Source organism: Cydia strobilella, chromosome 5, assembly GCF_947568885.1.
Source record: "Cydia strobilella chromosome 5, ilCydStro3.1, whole genome shotgun sequence".
Taxonomy (NCBI): Eukaryota; Metazoa; Arthropoda; class Insecta; order Lepidoptera; family Tortricidae; genus Cydia; species Cydia strobilella.
This window is the reverse complement of record NC_086045.1, coordinates 16506922-16519782: the sequence shown is the minus strand read 5'-3', so window position 1 is coordinate 16519782 and position 12861 is coordinate 16506922.

The following is a 12861-nucleotide window of genomic DNA, read 5'->3' as shown; positions in this document are numbered from 1 at the left end:
TATGTACTTCATCAATAACACTGATGCGTATTATTATTTCTGTGCGGCAGTAATTTTCATAAGAAACCCATTAAAATCAGTAGAGGTATTGTTAAAATGGGAAACGACGGGAAAGTCACTAGGGCTATATTCGATCACAATAGCCGAGTATATACACCAGAGATCATTAATTTTCTAGATCACAGTAATAAAAAAAAACATTGTATACTCATCTATGAATACGCCGGAAATTAATATATGGGATTATAATTATAGTGTCCTAATTAATACCCCATAAAGTGATGTCTTTTGTCTAAGGCTCGATTTACACGTGATTAGTGTTAACTGCGAGTTCATACATTTGCTACTTGTGTTTAGTAGTAATAACCCATTATGTGGTTTGATCGGGTGCAGCCCTACGATTGGTGTCGGTCGATGGTCACACTACGATTGGCGCGTCGCGAACTGTCAGGCGAGGATCGCTCGCCATTGCGGCGTCGGAGTGTGATTTACCTAGCTATGCCTGTTTTCCGTGGTGTTATGTATTGTATCCTTTATTTAATGATGTATGGTGTTTTCTCCTTTAACAGAAGCAAATGCATGAACTCGCATTTAACAATAATCAATGTGTAAATGAATCACAACCAAAACTTTAGTTCGATTAGCTTAGTTTATTTAGTATATTCAAAGATAGATATAACTCCGTAATAGATGGATACAGTCTAAGGAAAAAACGTGCCTCGAAAATCACGAAAATTTGATTCTCGATGAGATGGTGCCACTACCTTTGGCCTACTCTTGTATAGAGGGCGTTGACGGTTTCGTTTGTTATTTAACAATTTTAACGCATATCAGTGAAAGGACATAGGTCAAATCATATAAAAATAATTAATGCAAGTAAAAAAAATCATTTATCCGTATTTAAATACATTTTATCGTATTTTTATAAATCTTCATTTTTAATTTTAAAGGGTGTGGATTTACTGTTGTTACAAAATTTACTATGACAGTACCGCTCTATCCTAGTATATCCTCTTTGGTATATTTAATGTAGTTTTAGTGGTAACAATGATTTAGTTACAAGAATAGGTACTTATTAAAATACATATACAATAATAAATAATACACATATTATTAACCTTTAATTTATTAAGCTATTAGAGGTAAACGATGAATTAGTACTTTCTTGGTAGATAATCAATAAATACTTCAATTTTCAGCGAAAATCGATAAAGTGGTACATATATTTAAAATGAAATTGAAAGTATGAACGAGTGTTTAAAAATCGTAGGTTTTTAACCACACAACAGGCCACACGATTACTAGTTGTCACCGTTTCCTTAGTTTCGTTTCTATATATACCTAATATAAAGTTAATATAAACAACGCGGCGAATGTTCAATATTAGGTCGACCACGCCCCAGTAACCACGCAGTAAATGGATTGAGTAGTTACTCACGATATGCGTTTGAGCATAACCACAAAGCACGTCTCAATACTACGGCGTCTTAGCTGACCAACCCAGAGAGCGAGTTAATTAATGCCTCTACCCTGATGCAATTACCGAATATTAGGTTAAGTACTACCACCGACGAGCCAGGGCGCACTTAGCCAGGATACAAACTAGTTAGGTACCGCATTCATAGATTAAATAGGTTATAGTAAAGATTCGTCACTATCGAAAATAAGCATTTTCGCCCTTTTGTTACTGAATGCCATTTCATCACTTTCGCGTGTATCATTTATAGGGCAAATAAAGTGATTCCGGATCCCAGCATGTGTACCGATTTTTTCGCTTGCCAAGGGACAGGTAGCAACCATAAAAAAAATCTAACAACAAGAATTGTATAAAAATGTTATTGTTTTTAAGTCGCGTATCTGCTACAGTATATTTTAATTTGTACGGCCACGATGGCGCACGCTGTATGTGTACTCAAGCCTTATGTGTACTTTACCCACATACTCGGGTGAACTTTACACTATTGCCTTAGTCAAAGCATTTTTGACCGAGCGTTAGCGAAATTATATATATGCTATCTATAAACGCTTTCGCAACTTCTACTCGCTCTATTATTTGTATAACCATTTTTGGGATAGGAGCGGCGTTTTGGCTGCGGCCGGTTCGTGTGCCTCTTAATAAGTGGCTTTTACCATCCATGTGGTTCTATATCGAAACATGTTCGGCACAACACAATGCTGGTATGTTGCGTCGCTACAACTACAAGTACTTACATAGGATAGGCCATAGGGGTAAGTATATGTACATATGTATTATTTAAAATTACCAAGAGTAAACTGACAGCAGTTTGAAATTGTTATTTGTGCAACAAGAGAGCAAAGTTACATCAATATGAGAACAAGTGAAACATTCTCATTTAGAACTTCACGAGTGCAGTTTACACCTGTAAAATGTGTAAGCACTAACGACAACCAAGCATGAGAACAAGGCTTCATTATAAATAGGTAAATGACTACTTATACCTAGTGCCTATGTTGTTGGCTGAGATCACAATGAAAATTGCAGGACGAAATATATTCGGGTTCACTATGTTTATAACATAATATTTATGCAATAAAGAGTATTTATATTGTATTGTATGTTTTTATGTCAGACTCGTAGTTCTGCAACATTTGTATTTCGTCAGATGAATAGATATAGAGACCTTTATAGATCGGCAATACTGGCATACCTAATACTATTTATTTAGGGTATTGTTTGTTTCTTTTCCTTTTTAGGGTTCCGTACCAAAAAGTTACAAAAGGAACGCTTATGGTGCGACTCTGTCCGTCCGTCTGTTTATCGCATTTCTCAAGAACTACGTAAGCTATCTATTTGAAATTAGGAATGATTATGAACAACGCTAACCCAGACACATTGAAAGTGTTATTTTATTTTTATGTGTTATGTATAATATTGTCTGACCACCTTTTGTACCATATTTCATGCAAAATAAAGTTATTTGTATTTGTATTTAACTATAAAAAATTCCCATTAAGAAGAGAGGGCAAGATTTCAGTCTAGTTACTAGGTCAAATGGACTATCCCCCCCCCCTTATGTCACATACATAATAGTTATTATACACTAGGTACAGGTCGCGCGCAAATCAGTTAGCCAATCTGCCGATAGATGGCGCACTTGACCGGTTTTTTAACTTTACGTTTACGTGAGTGAGATTGAAACTACGAAACCGGAGGCCAATTCAAACCTACATTTTGATCTCGCAATGATGTCATTTTGTTATCATTCGCGCGTGCATTTCGCTCGTACTTGTTAGTACATGTATTGGCGCGAGCATGACGCACGGATGATAACGATCAGACACCATTTTGATGTCAAAACGTAAGTTGGAATTGGTCTCCCGATATTATATGAATAGGTATTCCCAATTGTCATGCGATGCGGGAACATGTGAGCCGCGAGTGAAGCAGTAGGGCACGCTCGAATCACGCGGATCTGCGCTCGGCTGACCATTGCCGCTGTTGTTTAATTGTTTCCGACCTTCTCTGAATAACGACTGCCTACTATTGACGAATTTCAACCACATGAATAGCGAGCACAGAGGCATTTTGGATGCTCCAGTTATCTATACTTGTGTAGATATATACTTACCTATAGTTTACTACGAGTATGTCTACAATTAGTATTACCAATGGGTATCTCCCCATTAAACTTCAAATATAATTATGATAGTTTTATGCTATATCAAACATAGATATAACTCCGTAATAGATGGATACAGTCTAAGGAAAAAACGTGCCTCGAAAATCACGAAAATTTGATTCTCTATCAGTTGGCGCCACTAGTTTTGGCCTACACTCGTATATAGGGCGTTGACTGCTTCGTTTGTTATTTATAATTTTAACGCATACCAGTGAAAGAACATGGGTCAAAATCATATAAAAATAATTATTGCAAATAAAAAAATAATTTATCCATATTTAAATACATTTTATCGTATTTTTATAAATATTTATTTTTAGTTTTAAAGTGAGTCGACAGATGGCAGTGAATTTACTGGGGTTACAAAATTTACTATGACAGTACCGCTCTAGTATAAGTTACTCTATGGCTATATATAGCATTTGGAGTTATAACCCGCTAAATTATATAGGTACTAGCTTTTACCCGCTACTTCGTCTGCGTGGAGTCAGTAACAGCAGCTAGAGTAAGTTTAGCGCCTGGATAAAGTGTAATAGCAATCATTCAATTAGAGCATAAGCTTAACTGCTTGACATCAATTATTAGGAAATTCATTAAATCTCTCAATTTCACTCCCCTTTTCACTCACTAAGGATGATTTCCGACATAAAAACTGTCTATATGTCCGTCCCCGAGACCAAAGATAGATATAACTCCGTAATAGATAGATACAGTCTAAGGAAAAAACGTGCCTCGAAAATCAAGAAAATTGATTCTCGTTCAGAGGGCGCTACTAGTTTTGGCCTACAGTCGAATAGATGGCGTTGACGGTTTCGTTTGTTATTTAACAATTTTAACGCATATCAGTGAAAGAACATGGGTCAAAATCATAAAAATAATTAATGCAAATAAAAAAAATCATTTATCTATATTTAAATACATTATATCGTATTTTTATAAATCTTCATTTTTAGTTTTAAAGTGTGTCGACAGATGGCAGTGAATTTACTGGGGTTACAAAATTTACTATGACAGTATCGCTCTAGTATAAGTTACTCTATGCCGAGACTCAAGCTATCTTTATGCCAAATTTCATCTAAATCGGTTTAAGCGTGAAGAGGTAACACAGACAGACAGACAGACTTTCGCATTTATAATATTAGTATAGTAATTAGTAAAAATTTGTTAAATTATTAAATTAGTAATATTAGTATGTTAGTATATATTAGAATGGATAATATAATTGCAGGTGACTGTACCCATTTTCCTCCCTGCCGGGCTAGCACATGATAGGCGCGAGAGTATCTCGCCGCGACATAGACTACCCGTCCCCCTTAAATCATACAGTTAGTAAAAGACGGGTAGTCTATCTCGCGGCGAGATACTGTAGCGTCAATCATGTGCTCGGCAGAGTTGGGCAAAAATTATCTATTTACGAATAACCGGGAAGATAACTAAATCATCTTTTATTTGAAATAACTAAATAATCCGGCATTTGTAATTTTTAATTTATCTAGATCAGTTTCATTTTTATCTTGATAAATTAGTTGAAATTTTAAATAAAAGATGAATGTCAGTAGTACAGTGTCAGTGTGACGGTTTGACCCGACGTGACATTCTATAAATTTATTATTATAAGCTTACTTCAATAACAAACGAGGCCAGTTATCTTCATCTAGATAATTTATCTAAATAAAAAAGTTGTCAACGCACTATTTGTGATTGAATTTGTCTTCGAATAAATTTATTTGAAATGCTTTTATTTCAAATAATTATCTAGATAAAAAATTATCTAGATAACGCCCAACTCTGGTGCTCGGCCTACTGGATATTGACATTGTGGAAATAGTACATTTCGATGCTAGTGCGGAAAGTATGTCATTACTTCACGAATACCGAGTTATCTTCTCTCGGGACTCGGGACGAGTGAAGATTGACATTTCCGCACGTGTATCGATCGACGTTTTTTAATACAATTGCAATAAAATAAGAAAAACAACAAGTAAGGAATTCGAAACTTTTATATTATTAATTCTGTGACATCGTTGACATTTACATTATGAACAGGTGTTTTTTTAGGTTTTATTCGACTAGAATGGATGTTGTTATTATTATTAAAACCAATGAAAGTTTTTTTTTAATGCATGTTCTATAAGACAGAAACAATTGTAAATATAAAACATTGTACTATTATTACCTAAGTATCGTTATTTACGATTATTTGTGTATCGTATATTTATAAAAACAATATCCAATGTTGCCTATGGAAACTTAAAACATGCTTGCAGTAAGAAAAAACGCCTCTTCTTTGACAGGCGTTCCGTTCCATCCAGACAACTTTTTAAGAACGGTTTTTCAATAGGTATTTAATATTAAAAAAATAAAAGTATTATAATGATGAAGAGGTAAGTAATGAAATATGCATATTATTCGTATTCTTACATTAACATAGGTTTTTATGTTGATTACGACGTTTAAAGGAAACTAATATTAACACTCTTCAATAAGTAGTCATGAATTGGAACAAGTATGAATTTAAAAAAATTGGAAAAGTAAAAAGCACTAGTTCGCGAAAACAAACTTTCCGCACGCTAAACAGCTACGTAAAGTAGCACTTTGAGCAACTGTATTAAAAACATTTTTACACAATTTATTTTACCTATTAATCGTATCTATGCCCCTTTATTTAACTTTTTTTCGATGTTTTGAAAAACAAATTCCATACAAATTAACTAAATATCAATCCGAAAAGGTCCAAATCCGTGCAAACGGCAGGAAGATTTTCGTAACAACTATGTAATAATACGTAACGCCTTGTACGTGTATTCTTGTAAAACATTTCTATTTTATTTATTTTTATAAACTGATGCGCGATTGGCTATAGCCACAGTCACACCTGATGGAAAGTGGAGACAGAGCCTAAGATGGAGCTCACCGGTTCAGTAATAGCCTATTCACTTTTGGTTTAAAGATACCGAGGTTATATTGATCAGGGAATACAGATATATATTAGAAATAAAATGAAACTAAACTCCAAACATATTTAGCAAGACCAACTTTATAAGGCTTCTTTATATTGGAATTTTTTAGGGTTCCGTGCCAAAAAGGTGAAAACCAAAGTTATGGTGCGACTTATCGCTAAATATCTAATAACCACTTATCGTGTGTTTTATTCTTGAAATCTCTGTGAAACCTTTCAAATAAAAGGAAAATTCTAAGCTTATTACATTCTTTGTCACTCGCGACAGTTTAAATTTGATTAAAAGTTTTTTTTTTAAATCAGTTCACATGATAAATAATTATTCCTGAAAAACCAACATAGGTATGTACAACATTAGGTCATCCAAATTAGTTAGCCGATTTGCCGATAGTTATTATACTAAGGATATTTCTGGTCAAACGTCTTTGATAATTGAAAGAGTCGAAACCCTCGGTGCGTGAGTTAAACAAACTCGCACTTGCCCGTATTTATTATTCATTGTTACTCTTGTATTTAAGTATTTTGTGCAGGACATTCATAGACTTAATTTTTATTAGATTTGCACAAAACCGGCCTATACCTATACCTATATATATACCTGTATATGGAGCTTCGGCTCCGGGAAGGCAACAGAATTTGACGTTATAGTGGCTCGTCCGCACTGCTACTATAAAATCTGTGCAGTTTGGTTATTTGGTCCGACTCTATGCAAGGGTTTGTCCTAGTTCAACTAGTACGATTAATATTAGGACGAGTTAATACTTTTTTGTCGGTATTTTTTAAGTAAATAATCTATAATACTTTAAAAGTTATATAACCACCCCCTTCCTTAGAAGAATTGATTTCTGATTATAACTTGACAAAACATCATATAATTAAAGTAAGCAACTTCTGCATCGTATATCTCAATACCTGCTTAATATAATCGATTTGCGGATTTCAGTTATTAACGTGAGATGTGTTTAACTTTAAACTTCATGAACATAAATTACTGAATAATTTCAATAAAGGAAAACATTTTAAAACGCCAGCTCAGGTGGCCCTGGCCATTAGCGTGTCACGATTTAATTGATACCCCTTTGTTTTTCATTTTATTTTAACTGAATGCATTAATTACGTTATAAAAGCTTTTTCAGCTTTTTAGCTGCCACCTAATTGGTTTATGGTCCTCTTATTATCGTAGCAGCGTTTAACAACAAAATAACTACAACGGCCTATAACTGCAACAGCATTAATTGCTGATATCCATTAAAAGGTTAACTCAAATCCAATGCTGCCACTCATATATGACCGGAATAATTCTCGGTACATTTATTTAATGGACAGTTAGGTTCGCTCTGCCTGCACATATGGTTCAGGACAATGAGATATTATAATGGATAGCGGTCACGCTCGAGGCGCGCGCGCAGGCCCAGTATTTTGAACGCTTACCGAGTACGCACCAGCACTAGACCCAGTTGATCTGTGATCTCGAGATCCGTGGCAGCTATGCGGATATCTAGGTAACAGTAACACTGGTTTGGCTGAATCGAATACCAGGCTAAGGTTAGAAAGCCATGGAAATTATATTGCAGACCGGAAGGGCGCGACGACGGAAGCGCCCCTACGACCCGTGACACTGCGCACACGCGCTCTGTTGCCTGATCAAGGCACTCGTGACGTGACCTATGGACCAAATAGAAAAAAAACAGTGATTTGAAGAGATAAAAGTGATATCATAAAAATTTACTTACGTTTTTTTCGAAATTTGTGCATACTGGTATTTGTAGAGGCTTTAGCTTTGAATGGAAATGTATTGGGGGAATTGACTACTAGTATATGAATCGTTTCTGTAAAGTATTAATTTACAAAATGTATTTTAACCGACCTCTATGAATCCGCTGCGGTCGCATATGCACCTATTTGCTTTTAGTAGGCAAGTACTAGTCATACAACAAAAAAATACAGTGCATTTGAGAGCCGCTAAATCGTTGAAATCTGATAAGCTGATTACCCTGAAATTGCAGTTTGTATTGAATTAATAATTTAAAACATTCTTCAAAAATGTATTGCCGAATTAAAGTGAAGCTTAAGTCGTAAGGCGGACTAATGATATTTTCCTGGGAACATTCATTTTGTAATGAGTAAATCTACACTTATATCACCCAATTACATACATATGGAAAAGAACACGAGACGCGAAGTGATTCAGATTGCCATAAGCCGAGCGGAACAAACGTGAAGAGTCTCCACGTCAGTCTATCGATAGGACGTATTAGTGTAGCGCCACGTCGAGGGTACTCCGTCCGCTGGAGGACCCTAGAGCCTCAAGGTAAGCGACTTATTATCCCACTCGATCACCAATTGCACTCGGCAACACCATTAGCTTCAACAATCTAGAGACGTGTAAACATCAATAGTTTATCTTTCTTTATTGCACAGAGTTTCAGTTCTTGCATCGCTAAAATTACATTGAAAGTAACTATAAAAAATGGGTCATCCCATTGATGTGTAGGTACTTATATAAAGTAAAATGTGGGCTTTTATCTGTAGTAAAAGCATTTTACACGTCGACAAAATAACTCAACGGCCAACACTTTGCAATAGATTTAATATATCACGATGGCTAAAAGCAATCTCCGCCCAAAAATCTCGTGTATTTAAGTTTTCAGGAAGAAGCACGATGATAATATTTGTGTTTTGTAAATTTTCTTAGATACATCAGGTTGTGGTCAGGTACGACATACATTTTGAACATCTCGTTGGCTATCAAAAGGAATTATGAAAATTATGTACACATGCAAAATTATCTAGTGAACCTCCTTAAAACGAAGTGATTAGTCTAACCAAATAGGTTCATGTGATCAGTGTGCTGTGCATAATGGGGTGGTCCGGAAATAATGTTTAAAGGCGGCAGTGGCAAGACGGCAACCCTTGCCGGCCGCCAGATTATACCGACCTACACGTGTTCGCGACTCACATATTTGGGGTGTAAAATTGAATTACTTACTTTGGGGAACAAGAATTGCTTTTAGTGATGTGATGTTGCTTGATAAATATCCCTCCGCGGTCTGTTCAAAACCAATTGTGTAGATAAAACTGTCATGTTATAACTATGTTTTTTTTTTGTATTTGCTACTCTCTACTTACTTTAAACACTACGAATTGAACATTACAAATGCCGTTAGATACATTTTACTTATGGTAGCTACAAGAATATTTTTAAACTGATATATTAGTTAGTACAAGGAGTTACTTAGTTGCCATAGTTAGTGGACCAATTCGACTATTCCCGGAGTAGTCGGGCCGATCAAAGACGCGCCGCCGCTCGCCCGGAAAATTGCCCGGGCTCAATGAATATTATTAAACTCTTCAATAGTTTCCTTGTACTTTCATCTTGTTAGGCGAAAACTATAGACACGCTTCCATAAGTAACATAAACATTATGAACAGCTTGAACATGCTTACCTCCTCGTTACTACATTTAATAAATGCCTACTGTGTAAACAAAGTTTCGATAATAAATCAAACTTATAACCTTCACCGTTGTTTATCATATACGAGTTAAATATACGAGTAATATAATAATTTAAATAATGTATGTACTTACTTATTTATGATTTGTGAGTGACAAAATATAGGGCTTAAATTGAAGCGCTGTTTTGACTGGAAAACCTGTACTTCTCACAGGAACAGATTAGTGTTCAAAATCACAAACGACGATCAAAAAGAGGCATAATTTGCTTTAATCACCGAGGTACAGTGAAGGCAGCCTCGTAATCCGATGGCGCGGCGCGGGCGCCACGCTCCGCCGCCCATATTTAGAGATATGTGACGATCCAGCGGATGCCCAGTGAACCGCGAGAGGATGTGAGTTATTAAGTGGTATACTTTCAGGTGATCTGTCGAGTGAGAGAATCGTGCCCGCGTCCCGCTCCATATCGGAAACACGCTGGTGACGTGGAATTAGAAATGTTGATTTTTAGATTCAAAACGAATTAATAAAAGTTATATATACTTACTTATAACTATATAATTACTGTTAATATTTATGTAGCCGTAACCGTGTACCTACGGTTGTTTGAATAGAGATACGAAATGAACTGTATCTGTCATCATTCATATTGCTCGAGAATGTTATGCGCGCAAAGCGCATTATATTTATTTTATTCGTCTTTTAGTTTAATGATAACGTTAATAGTAGTGATATACTCGTAGAATATATCACTATATTCTTTTAAATTAAATTAAATATATAAAATTGAACTTAGTATAGGGGAGAGTGGGGGAATTGGGAACGGCGGGTAATTAAAAACAGTGAGATACATACCTTTTACTCCTAATTTCACAAAAAAATATTGACTATGTTTAAAAGTGAGGTTCTTGTTTTCCAGCCGCATGAGCATTAGGTGAATAGGAAATCTAGCTCAATGGAATACCTCTGACTAGGACTAAGAATTTCAAGTACCTGGGTCACTGGGTCACGGAGTGCCTCTCGGATGATCCAGACATTGAGATCGCAGGGCGTTGGCTGTCCGGGGTAACATGGTGGCTCCCAGGTTTGCACGATGTACAATGGAAGTTAGCATAATCAATCAACTACACTCACAGGACAATCAACGCTTTGCGCGTTCAGTACAATAACATATTTAGGATGCTGTTGGGTCTTCCTAAGTTCTGTGCGCTTCGGGTATGTTTGCGGATACGCGAGTAGATGGTTTTCATGCCATAATGCGAAAACGGGCCGCCTCCCTTATGCTCCCCGTACGTGAGAGCTCCAACAGCATCCTGTCTGGTAGCTAATAGGCTAGATTGTCCAATAGCAAGGCACTGGGATAGTCTCCATGTTTCCACATTATCCTAACTTAAGAAGTTTTAAGTCCTGACATTCTAACTAAACTTGACTGCGCATACCTGTAGAGCGTTTAACTTTAATTTTAATAATCTGTGAATTTTATAATTAATAATTTTATTTTTTATCATTTATCAAATGCCCAGTTAATTTAATTTAATGTCTAATCATGGATCTTTATATATTATATTCCTATTTTATTGATTTTTTAGTTTTATGTTTTGACATTTTAACTAAATTTGACTGCGCATATAGTATCTTAATTTCAATTTTAATCTTTTTAATAATCAATGAATTTTATTATTACCCATCAATTCATTGTCAAGGTCTTTTACATTTTATCAATTACCAAATGCTCAGCCAATTTAATTTTAATGGATCTTTATGTTTTATACCTAATTTTATTTATTTTTAATTTTTATTGCAAATGTAAAATGTAAATACCTATAGATCAATGTTATCTGGATTTAATGTTTTATTTAAAAAAAAAATATTTAATAAAATAATTTGATTTGTTCCCAAACTTGTTTTATTTTTATTAAACACAAACATAAGTAACAACTTTTTTTATAATTTTTATCATATATTTAGCATGGAGTTTTTGGAGTTGAAGACTTCAAACCCCAGGTGGTTACCATGAGTGATACTCATTTTGATTGATTAATATCCATTGGGGTAATTAGGTACTAAGAAACGAGAGCGTCCCGAATTACCATAATTACATTTTCAATGATTCCTACTACATACTGATTGAAAATTCAATACTTTTTTACTTTGTAAATTGTTATTTATCCCGTGAGGTAAAAAAAGATCCTTGAAAAGTGATACTAAATTGGAAATCTTCAATGTTTCCTTTTCCCCGCGGACTGTTTCCAATTACTCCATACGGTTTCGGGTGAAAAGGAACGGCAAGGTTTTTGTTTTTGCCCAAATTTAGTAAGATATCATTAACTTAAAATTATTATTTTGTTAAAATTAGATAGATAACCAAACTAACGGTTAACTTATAATTATTATTTTGTTAAAATTAGATAGACAGATAACCAAAGTAACGGTTATCGTAGTAATTAATTCGGCTTATGACATTATAATATATTTTTAGAACGTTTGAAGTTAAGTGTTCCCAATTCCCCCACTCTTCCCTATTTCTGGTCAAAAATCTTTCTTGTTTATTCTTGCATGAGATAATTGAAACTGTGTACGGAACCTTCGGTACGTGAGTTTAATGAACTCATAATAGACCGGTTATATTTTTAGTTAAACAGTGTTTTTGCTAAATTTTATTTTTAACTGATATGGATGATAGACATTAAGCACGGCTCATCTTATAATAAAAAATATAGTGGTCACTCATCCACGAATGATAAATAGTAAATTAAACAATATTCGTAGCATTTTTTTATAAACATGGACTTCCTATTTCATGTTTT